The following is an 11,773-nucleotide window of genomic DNA, read 5'->3' as shown; positions in this document are numbered from 1 at the left end:
GTTGTGTTCCACTCCTAGGCGAGTATACACTGACATTAGAAAGACTTTTTCAGTGTCAGAGTAGTTAACAGATGGAATGTATTAAGAAGTTATGTAGTGGAGGCTGACTCCATACACAGTTTCAAAAGTAGATTTGATAAGAGCGCAGTAGGCTTGGGAATCTGTACACCAGTTGAGAGGCGGAACCAAAGAGCCAGAGCTCAACCCCCCGCCAGCACAACTAGGTGAGAATTTACTTTAAGCTTAAATTATTCTCTGGTTTAAAGTATTGTTACAAGCTGGTCAGTAAGCTTTTAGCTAGCCTTAATAAATTCTCCAGAGGTTTAGAAGCACTAAGATTAATACCTGAATTTACCTGAGGGCAATTAACACTAGAGTGACCTCGACGAGGATAGGAAGCCAGCGGCTTATCCTGTTGTCCTCATGATTTTGTCAAGATGGATTTTAAAGTTCAACAGTTTTGGCATTTACAGTTTCGACGGGTAGGCGGTTCTATGGGTTTATAACACTGGGTGAAAAAGCAACTCTTATTTTCTGTCCTACATTGTGGCTTGTTTAGCTTCAAACCGTTGCTCCTTGTTTGTGTTACATCTGACCTTTTAAGGAAGTTTTCTGGATCAACATCCTCCAAACTGTTCAGTATTTTGAAAGTTTCAATGATATTCGACCTGGTTTGTAGAGTTGTTAGCCCCTCTGGCCCTCAAACGTTCCTAGTGCAATCCAAGAGGAAGTCAGTTCACTTTGTTTTGCATTGTTTCTCAATGCAATATTACTTTTGTATATCTGGTTCATCACCCCTATCACTTTTGCTTAGATAAAACAACACTAAGGTCCAATTTCTGAACAAGACTTTCCCTTCCTTCACAGGATAAGTTATCGATTGGATATTAAGCTAAATATCTTTAATATATTTGAACAAATCCACAAGCGCCGTGAAGAGGATTCGAACCTGCGTCCGGGAGCATCCCAGACACTGCCTTAATCGACTGAGCTACGACAAGGTTAAAAAAAAGTTAAAACTGAAGTTCTACTGAACTTACTGGATCCCGTAGCCTCTCCGAGGCACAAACCAGGGTTTTATACCTGCACACGAGCTATGTCAATTTCAAATGAACAAAATGTTTTGTTCATTTGATGCATCACGTTAGTGTGATCTCTGTGTGTGTAGTGTTTAATATATTTGGTTAAAAACCGATTATTCAGCAACAGGAGTAGATCATTAGGCTATGGAAGGTTCACACAATATCTGTCTCCTGGTTTATCATGCCATTTGCTCAAATTCCTGGACACAAATCGGATTTCTGACCTTCATGGATCACGATAAAGAACAAATATTGTGACATGAGTAATCCTTTTAACATGTTACTTCATGAGGTTGTAGAACTTGGTCATATGACTGATTTTAATGGCGTTTCAGGCATAATGAAAACCATCTACTCATGAACCATGAAGACCATCTGGTTAGGTACAGTAAACAACAGCTGCTTGGTCGTACCGGTTAGGCTATGTCTGGAAGCCTAAGTGGCCATATTTATCGAAAAAGTGTTGTAACTTCGCCCTTAGGTCTCCTAGGCTATAAGGGCTAGAACTGCGCTTCACGGATGCCATTTGGCACGTGGCAAGTCTTGGGTAATATTTCAGTTTCCCCTGATAAAAGGATAACCTCTTAACAAGCGAAGAATTATGTGGGTCTTGGGGGTGAAGAGGGAATAGGGGAAGAGGGTTAATGACGCTTTGGACCAGACTTGGGTTCCTTGACAATATTATTTATGTTGTGGGCCGTACAAAGTGGCTCACTTTATATATATATATATATATATATATATATATATATATATATATATATATATATATATATATATATATATATATATATATTTATATATATAATATTAGGCTCGTACTGAGGCAAAATAGTGCCCCTCCCCAGGATGAAAACCTAAGAAAAGATATGATATGTTTAGATTCGCAACCCAAGTACTATGGACAGCACAAAACGTCCACCAGATAGCTCGGCATGCTGGTTGCCAAGATCTGGTAGACTATTGTTGCCTGTGGCAAACGATGGCGAATCTCTCAAACATAAACACTCAGTGAATACTCTGTGAGTGGAAATGTCATAATCCCTTACACTGCATTAGTGAGAATGGTCAATCGGCTTGAGAATGGTCCAGGACGGACCGAAACGTTGTCGTCCCTTCATTTTCTAGTGTGGATTGGTCAACACTGCATTAGTGAATCTCCTGCCAGTTAGACCTTTCAGATATGTCGGTATGAGGTACCTAAAGGGGTTTTAGCAAATAATTTATTCACTTTTTCGTGTTCTTGAGAACATAGTACACCGAAAGCTTGCTAGTTCTGGCTATACGGTTCCAGCCCGTTCTGACCCCCATATTCTATTTAAACGTTCTTTCCTAATATTATCACTACTCATTATTGTCTAGACTTAGCCATTCATCCTCTAACAGTTAACAGTACTATAGAGAGTTTGAAGGAATAAATCCATATCACACACTTCAAACTTTACCTATATTTAAATCTACGTAGTTTGGTGTCCTATCAACCTCTGGAGGGTTGTTAAGGACACCGCAAGCGCTTACTCACCAATCAGCGTGAATACTAAATTGCTTGAGTATTCGTGAATATTCGAGTAATTCCCCCGTGAAGCCTTGTACATTTCATTGTGATTTTATTCCTATGACTGCCGGGTAAATATGAGATCCCTTTCTAATATTTAAAATAAATTATTATTACTATTTTTTCTTATCACATGTCGATGGAAGAGCACTTATTTTATTATTATTTTCAACAATTTCTTAGAAACAGAGAACGGGGATTCCTACCCGGACTGTTTTAGCAGGGACTCTCTTAGAATCAAATTTAGCTCTCGGCGTTACGAAAGACACGGAGATTACACTTTAAATGAATATAAAACCAGTGGTCAAAACTTGTAAACCCCTGGGGGGACTCGTACACCCAATCCCTGGCTTAGGAGGCTAATACTTTATCCATTAAGCTACAGGAGGAGCCGCATTTTAACGTCAAAAATGTGGAATTGTATAAAATCGCATTAATTCACGTTTCGTGTTGGTTATATGTATTTTTATTGATTTTTATTCATTTTAATTTATAATTTTAGTTCATAGTGTCGGGGAACAGGAAGCCAGAATGTATAAGACAGTTGTTGATAGCGTTTCGGGCAGGTTTTTAATCTTAATTTTTCCCCGAAATACGACCCGCCAAATCGTTTAACAACCAGGTACCCCATTCACTGCTGGGTGAACAGAGGTTACAGTTAAGGATTGGTGCCCAATCAATCCTCCCCGGCCAGGATACGAACACAAGAAAGCGCTCGCAAAGCGCCGAGCGAATGTCTTACCACTGCACCACGGAGACTTTTTAACATAAATCAAACAATGTAAATATAAATCGACCACATTATTAATTATGATAATACGCAGTAAACAACTTTCTTACATATATATCACTTCATTGAGCTTCGGCGAATCAAATTAAAATGCAAAACTGCGCAGAATACGACGGACTGCGCACGCGCCGGTTGACACAAAATCAAAATTTTATCCCTCTGAACCTATGTTGATAAATTTGTATTTTTACGATAAACTATTTTAAAACTTATTATACTGTGGTGTTATAGCAACTAGAAAGAATCGTGGATAAAAGTGAATATATCCAGAAATCAAGAGTATACCTGGTGAAGTCTTGGCAATAAATCAATACCTCGTAAACTTTACCTATTAATATACACCTTGAAGCGAGCATGAATTTGAAAAACAAGTTTACCTGTAAACTGTATGTAAAGCCCAGAGATAGATTATAAAGTAAAACATCTAGATATTGGAAAATGATTGTGAACCCCTGGTGGGACTCGAACCCACAATCCTTGGCTTAGGAGGCCAATGCCTTATCCATTGGGCCACAGGGGCGGATACTAAGTTGGTTTGTGTTCAATAATAACACTTTTACGGAAGCTTTTTATTTTTAATTTTTATATTATAATTTAATATAATACATTAATTTCACTATATTTTCATAATATATAATTTTTTATGTATAATTATTATTTAATAATTTCAATATAACTGGGAATTCTATCTCGTGTGCTACAATGTAATTGTTACTTTGTAATAAATTTATATTATTTTTTTTTTACATTTATTTTAAAAAGCAGAATATACACTGAGTTTACTTTGAATATACACTGAGTTTACTTTGGATATACACTGAGTTTACTTTGAATATACACTGAGTTTACTTTGAATATACACTGAGTTTACTTTGACTAAGAAGTATATTCTGGACTATAGTATACCTGTACTTACCTAATTGTATTCACTTAATTGTGCCTAATTTGAGTAATTATACTCGCCTAATTGTTGATTGGTCAGTATAAGCAGTTGTGGAGGCCTTAATAACCCTCCAGAGGGTGATAGCCTCGTTAGAAAAATACCTCGTTTGTCGGATTACATTGACAGAGTTTATTAAAAAAAAACCTTGTGTTATATTTAGGACGAAAGTATACTAGTTGATTAATTGGCCTCAGTGATTAACAGTGATTTGGTTAACAGTGATTTAATTAAGTGACCTCAGGGTATTTAAACACAAGGTACAATAACCTGTTAGATGAGATAGTTAAGTACAATATTAATTAGCCTTACAAAACGCTTACAATCACCCAACAGGCGGTGGTGGATATGTCACAATCATCTACCAACAATTTGCAAACTTGATAATTAACAATAATTTCAACTTAGTTATTGCAAGTTGCAATCCCTTTGTATGACAAACTACCTCCTCTCGTGTAGATTAGTGTAGCAGCATAGTGCTATGCCCTTAAGGTTGTTAATACAGAATAAAAAATATTCTCAGAATGATTAGACATATCTTAGGCATCAGTAGCCTTAATTTCATGGATTGTTTTGTTTGTTTTTGGACCACAGGTGTGGATATTGAAGGCTGAGAGGCTTATGTATATTTTCGTCAGATCCTCTAGTTATTAACATGGCAAATAAAAGTCATGCAATGCTGTTGAATGCAATACAAATTGATCTGCAACTTTAGGTCTAAGTTGGGTGGTTTAGCTGGGCATATATATATATATATATATATATATATATATATATATATATATATATATATATATATATATATATATATATATATATATATATAAGAAGGTACATTGAGTTTACGAGAGTACATAGCACTGATGTTCATATATATATTCTTGCAAAGCCACTAACGCATATATCGTTTGGAGGCAGATTTAATACTTTGCCTGTAGCATTAATATTTGTATCAGGGGTAGTAGTAGTAGTTACAGATGCTGTTTGAGAAACAGCGGTACAGATCTTTAGGAGAAACATCAGGGGACTCGGAAATGCTTGGGGGATATCGCCACAGAGATAGTCATGCAGGGAGATAGATATAGATACATAGTCACTGGTAAAAAAGGGCAGATAATCGCACAGATACATGTAAATAGCCACGCAAGCACAGTTAGATATTTACAAACACAGGCATAGAACCATATACAGTTATTATTGACGCAAGGTAGATTTACACACACGCATATATAGATAGATAGAGCCCAGTAGGCTCAGGAATCTGTATACACCAGTTGATTGACGATTGAGAGGCGGGACCAAAGAGCCAAAGCTCATCCCCCGCAAGCACAACTAGGTGAGTATATACACAGACACACAGACAAGTCTCTGAGGTAGGAAGTCTCTCAGGTAGGAAGTCTCTCCCTCTCTCCCTCTCTCCCTCTCTCCCACAACTAACTGCTTCACTTCCCACCATTAAAACTCATGGATCGTTTAAGCAACAAATCAAGGGTATCGTTGGAGCCTGTCGGCTGCTCCTTGTCTCAGGCAACTGGGCGGAACTGTCACACTCAGCACAGTTCCTTGCACACACTCAGTCACAGTTCCTTGCACACACTCAGCACAGTTCCTTGCACACACTCAGTCACAGTTCCTTGCACACACTCAGTCACAGTTTAATTCCCATGCCAACTTTCTGAGATGTAGTAAAGCTTTTTTTTCTGTAGTCTCAGAGTATCATTAACATTATGTATTGGTTCTCTAAGCTCCTTCGTCTTGGAGCAAAGGTCTAATTCAGTTTAATTGCTTTAGTTATAGATGGTGTAAATGTACAACAATGTACATTGAATAAGTGGACCAGACCACATACTAGAAGGTGAAGGGATGTTGACGTTTCGGTCCGTCCTGGACCATTCTCAAGTCGATTGTGGCTTGTTTTGACTTTATTGACTTTATTTTGACTTTACAATGAATAAAGTCAAATGAGTTGAAATTAATTGGACAGCTGCATGCAGAGTTGCAAGTATCACTAATAGATATGAGATATTTATTAGAATTTGATTTTCATCTAAATCTAAATGAATTGCTCTGAATAAGGTCGTTAGAGTGTAATTACAATTTGGATCGATCAGAGAAGCAGGTGAACTAGACACTTCACCTCATCCTGTGTAGAAAGAGCATCATGGAACAATGCTATAATTGGCCATAATAGAGGCAAGATAAATTAGAAATTCGCCTGTGGCATAAATATATACATTTCCAATTTTCCATATAATTTTATTGCCAAAGTTGTACCTGGGAGGAATTGTGATGTTGGAGACTTTTCGCGCCGTGGAGAGGGGAGGGAAGGGGACCTGCTGCATGGGTAACAGCTTCTCCTGCGTATTAACCTACCCTGGCTTTGTGCCCTGGAGAAGCCACTCAGGACCGACAGAGCCCAACTACATAGTAGTTGGTAGTTGTGAGTTATGGACTGGTTGTTGTAGTTGTGAATTGATGTTTGAGAATTGTTTTGTGAATAGATGGTCATAGTTTGCGAAGATAATTTCAATCAAACTCAGGAAGCACAGTACAGCAGCTTTTGAAGCATTATATGTAATTTACCATTTTTTGGCTGCAGAATCGAGCTATTAGCTCTTGGACCCCGCCTTTCTAACCCATCTATTGTTTCCCCCCCTTATGTCCGCTACATATATTTCACTCAAACACACGCACTCACACACGCGAAGCGGCTTGGACACATATCTTAAGATATCCACATCTCACATGATATCCAACTCCAGTCCGGAGCCGAGTAGAATCACATTATGTTGCGTCAGGGATGCGTTCATGCGTGTAGAGTTCAGTGTGTCGAATTTTGAACCACATGTCAACACATAGTGAGATTCTCACCCTTATTGTGAGGGAGATATACACTCAAATGAAGGGCATTTCTCTCTCTCTGTATATACATTTCCCTGTGTGTATACTCATTTCGAGCCTCGGTGTATTGATGGGTACTGTATTGTTGTTGATGGGTCTGATACATCAGTCACTGGTGGCTTGGTGCTAGTATGGAGCCCAATGGGTTCTAGGATTCACTTTTTGTCTTGAATAATGTTTCTTTCACCTTGTGTTATGCGTTCGTGCGTGCCTGTATATCTGAAATATCTGCCTGCGTATCTATATACCTGCCTGCGTATCTATATACCTGCCTGTGTATCTACATGCCTGCCTGACTGGCTATGTACATGCCTGCCTGGCTATGTACATGCCTGACTGCTTGGCTATCTTCATGCCTGCCTGACTGGCTATGTACATGCCTGACTGCTTGGCTATCTTCATGCCTGCCTGACTGGCTATGTACATGCCTGACTGCTTGGCTATCTTCATGCCTGCCTGACTGGCTATGTACATGCCTGACTGCTTGGCTATCTTCATGCCGGCCTGACTGGCTATGTACATGCCTGACTGCTTGGCTATCTTCATGCCTGCCTGACTGGCTATGTACATGCCTGACTGCTTGGCTATCTTCATGCCTGCCTGACTGGCTATGTACATGCCTGACTGCTTGGCTATCTTCATGCCTGCCTGACTGGCTATGTACATGCCTGACTGCTTGGCTATCTTCATGCCTGCCTGACTGGCTATGTACATGCCTGACTGCTTGGCTATCTTCATGCCTGCCTGACTGGCTATGTACATGCCTGACTGCTTGGCTATCTTCATGCCTGCCTGACTGGCTATCTGCTCATAATAATGATAACCACAAGAATGTTTATCAATCTTTTACGTTGCTTCTTAGATTTGCTGCCAAAGCAGAACTTTCAACAAATATCTAAGGCAGAAAATACAACTAAAATACATTATTGTATTGAAATTGTGAACGTTAAATGTCCTGCAGCAGGTGTCAGATGTCACTATGTAAATAATTCAGCATAAAACCCGAATCAATAGCTGGAGAAATAAATAAATTGTGCTGCTATCTTGGTGCTTGACACGCACAAGTATGTACACGCGCACAGGGGCCTGGTGGCTGAGTGGACATGGCTCGGGGCTCGTAATCCTAGGGAGTAGGGATCGATCCCCGGCGATGGCGGAAACAAATGGGGCAGAGTTTGTTTCATCTTGATGCGCTTGTTCACCTAGCAGTCAATAGGTACCTGGGAGTTAGTCAGCTACTACGGGCTACTGTTTCCTGGTGGTGTGTGTGTGGGGGGGGGGGGGGGAAAGAAAGTTGATTGACAGTTGAGAGGCGGGCCCAAAGAGCCAGAGTTCAACCCTCACAAGCACAATTAGGTGAGTACACCAGTGTTACTTACAAGCACCCCTTGCTAAGTACTTGAAAGGACTATAAGGTTAAGACTAATTGCACACCTTGAAAGAATTTAGTTTGAAAGTAAACTCCATCGTTTTAGAGAAGAAAAATCATGCCTGACAAACCTCCTGGAGTGTCATGATAAGGTAACGAAAATAAGGCAAGACAGAGAAGGCTGGACGGATTGCATATTTCTGGACTGCCAAAAAGGCTTTGATACAGTACCACACAAGGGGTTACTATACAAACTTGAGAGGCAGGCTGGAGTAGGCGGCAAGACATTAACATGGGTAAAGAATTACCTGACAGACAGGTGTCGGAGAGTGAGAGTGAGGGGCGAGGAGTGGGACTGGCGTAGAGGGACAAGCGGGCTGCCTCAAGGATCACTCCTGGGTCCCATACTGTTCCTCATTTATGTAAATGACTTGACTGCAGGAGTTGAGTCTTTTATGTCGATGTTTGCACATAATGCAAAACTAATGAGGAGGATTGAGACAGATGAGGATTGTAAGATTAGCCAGGATTACAAGACAGGTTGCGGAGATGGTTCGATAAATGGATGCTAGAGTTCAACACCAGCAAATGTAAGGTGATAGAAATGAAAACAGGAGCCAGGAGACCGAAACGCCAATATACGACGAAAGGAAACTCCCTATAACGTCTAGAGAAAAAGACCTGGGAGTGGACATAACACCAAACCTAACTCCAGAGGCTCATATAAACAGAATAACATCAGCGGCATACTCTACTCTGGCAAAAGTCAGAACATCTTTCAGAAACATGAATAAGGAAGCTTTTAGATCACTGTATACCGTATATGTGAGGCCAGTCTTAGAGTATGCCGCACCATCCTGGAGCCCCATCTTAAAAAACACATAAGGAAGCTCGAAAAGGTGCAGAAGTTTGCAACGAGACTCGTCCCAGAGCTGTGAGGGATGAGATACGAAGAGAGACTGAAGGAACTAAACCTGACGATGTTAGAAAAGATGAGGAAAAGAGGGGGACATGATAGAGACGTATAAAATACTTCGAGGAATACTTCCTTGGGTAGCTAGATTGTTTCAAGCGCAGGTTAGTCACGTGTATGATTGTGGTTGGATTTAGACAAGAGCTGCTTCGTACGGGTCAATATAAGCCTTCTATAATTCTTAAATTATTTTGCTGAGCCGTCTAGGCCTTGCGGGAGTAGGTAAATCACGCAGCCACTTAGTCCACGGAGCCTAGGCCTACGGAGATAAGCAGATAAAGTGGTTATCAATTGTAGATGATTATATTGGTATTGCCCAACCGCTTAAGGTCCGGGTTGACTTTGAGCATTGACCTAACACGGGGCTGAAATACACTGTGAGAGATTTTGCTGACATTGAACGAATGCGGAATACGACTCCCCCAACACACACACACACACACACACACACACACACACACACACACACACACACGCACACACACACACACACACACACACACACACACACACACACACACACACACACACACACACACACACACACACACACACTCACAGACCACCCACGACAAGCTGACAAGCCAATTTTCACCGTCAATACATAGCTTAACTACCACCCCCTCCCCCCCCCCCCCTCCAAGAATCCCACCCACTCCCTGCGTCAATAATACATCCTACAAACCTACATAGAAAGTATACATACAATATACATACAGTATACATCTACCACTTTCCGTTTCAATAAGTCTTTCTCCAAATCATTTAACCACCCAACCACCCAAATTTTTCCCGCCCATTTTGGCCTCAGCTGACACCCAAAGCAGCGACGTGACCGCTCGACCAATCCCAGAGCGTGGCGTAACGGGTTCTGGACCAATGAAGCGAGAGATCGATTGTCACGTGATAAAAAGCCCGCGGGATAATTTACCCTCAAAATTTTTTGCTTTTTGGAGGCTTTTGTTCGTTTGAGGACCCCGGCTTCGGTCTCATTATAGGATGGTGGTACTTACTTACTTTTTTGGTGCCCTTTGAAACCAAATTTCTTCATAATTATATATATATATATATATATATATATATATATATATATATATATATATATATATATATATATATATATATATATATATATATATATATATATATATATAGTTTCTAATTCTTATCTCTCCCATTTCTTTCCATTAGTAATGAGGTTCAGCCCCTTTCAACCAGACGTAGTTAAAGTATGGTACCATTACCACAAGGAGTACCTGAAGGGCTGTAAAAATGGTACCAGTACCACCTACGGAGTACCATGTATAGGCTATAAAGTGATATATATATCTTTCAGACTACCTATTACCAAAAAAAGTTCCCCATCCTCGTCATTTTTAACTTTGGTCAAAACCATTCATTCCTTGATACACTCTAGTATAGTTTTGTGTATTATCATACATATTTTAATGTATTATTATACATAATTTAAGGGTAATAAGTTACCCTAAATCATGTATAAAAATAAGTGAATAATGCATTGCTGTGAATGTAAGGAGTTGAATTAATATATGTTTAATAACCAAATATTTGGAATTTTTAGGGGAATTATTTTGCCAATTCTGGAATCTTTTTTTTTTTAAGTTCTTGCTGGAATTGTCATAGAGTAAAATTTATTCTCGTTTATAAAGTTTTTATTTTTGTACAGATATTTAATGTGGAAAATGTTGTACTAATTAAGGATTTTTAATTACAACGAAATCAATTACGGAATTATTATATTTTCTTAGTCTTAATGGGTTATTTTATTGTAGATATAATTACTTATTTGACCCAAAAGGAATTATATTTCTATTCAGAGAAAAACAGATTTAGCGATATCTCAAAGTGTCTGAAACTTGCTTAAGACATCTGGCACTTGCTTAAGACATCTGGCACTTGCTTAAGACATCTGGCACTTGCTTAAGACATCTGGCACTTGCTTAAGACATCTGGCACTTGCTTAAGACATCTGGCACTTGCTTAAGACATCTGGCACTTGCTTAAGACATCTGGCACTTGCTTAAGACATCTGGCACTTGCTTAAGACATCTGGCAATTGCTTAAGCATCTAGGCACCGCCTCAAACTATCTGAAACTTGTTTAATTATCCTTGTATTACTTTAGACTCACACTAGTTAAACA

General features: G+C 39.4%; 1 non-coding gene across 1 annotated transcript; it reads right to left on the bottom strand.

Moving 5' to 3' along the window:
• Positions 1-3,874: 3,874 nt before the first annotated feature.
• On the bottom strand, positions 3,875-3,947 carry TRNAR-CCU (transfer RNA arginine (anticodon CCU)). Its single transcript has one exon. It is a non-coding gene; the product is annotated as a tRNA-Arg (tRNA).
• Between the last annotated feature and the right edge of the window lie 7,826 nt (positions 3,948-11,773).

Source organism: Procambarus clarkii, chromosome 49 (assembly GCF_040958095.1).
Source record: "Procambarus clarkii isolate CNS0578487 chromosome 49, FALCON_Pclarkii_2.0, whole genome shotgun sequence".
NCBI lineage: Eukaryota > Metazoa > Arthropoda > Malacostraca > Decapoda > Cambaridae > Procambarus > Procambarus clarkii.
This window is presented reverse-complemented; position numbering and strand designations above follow the sequence as displayed.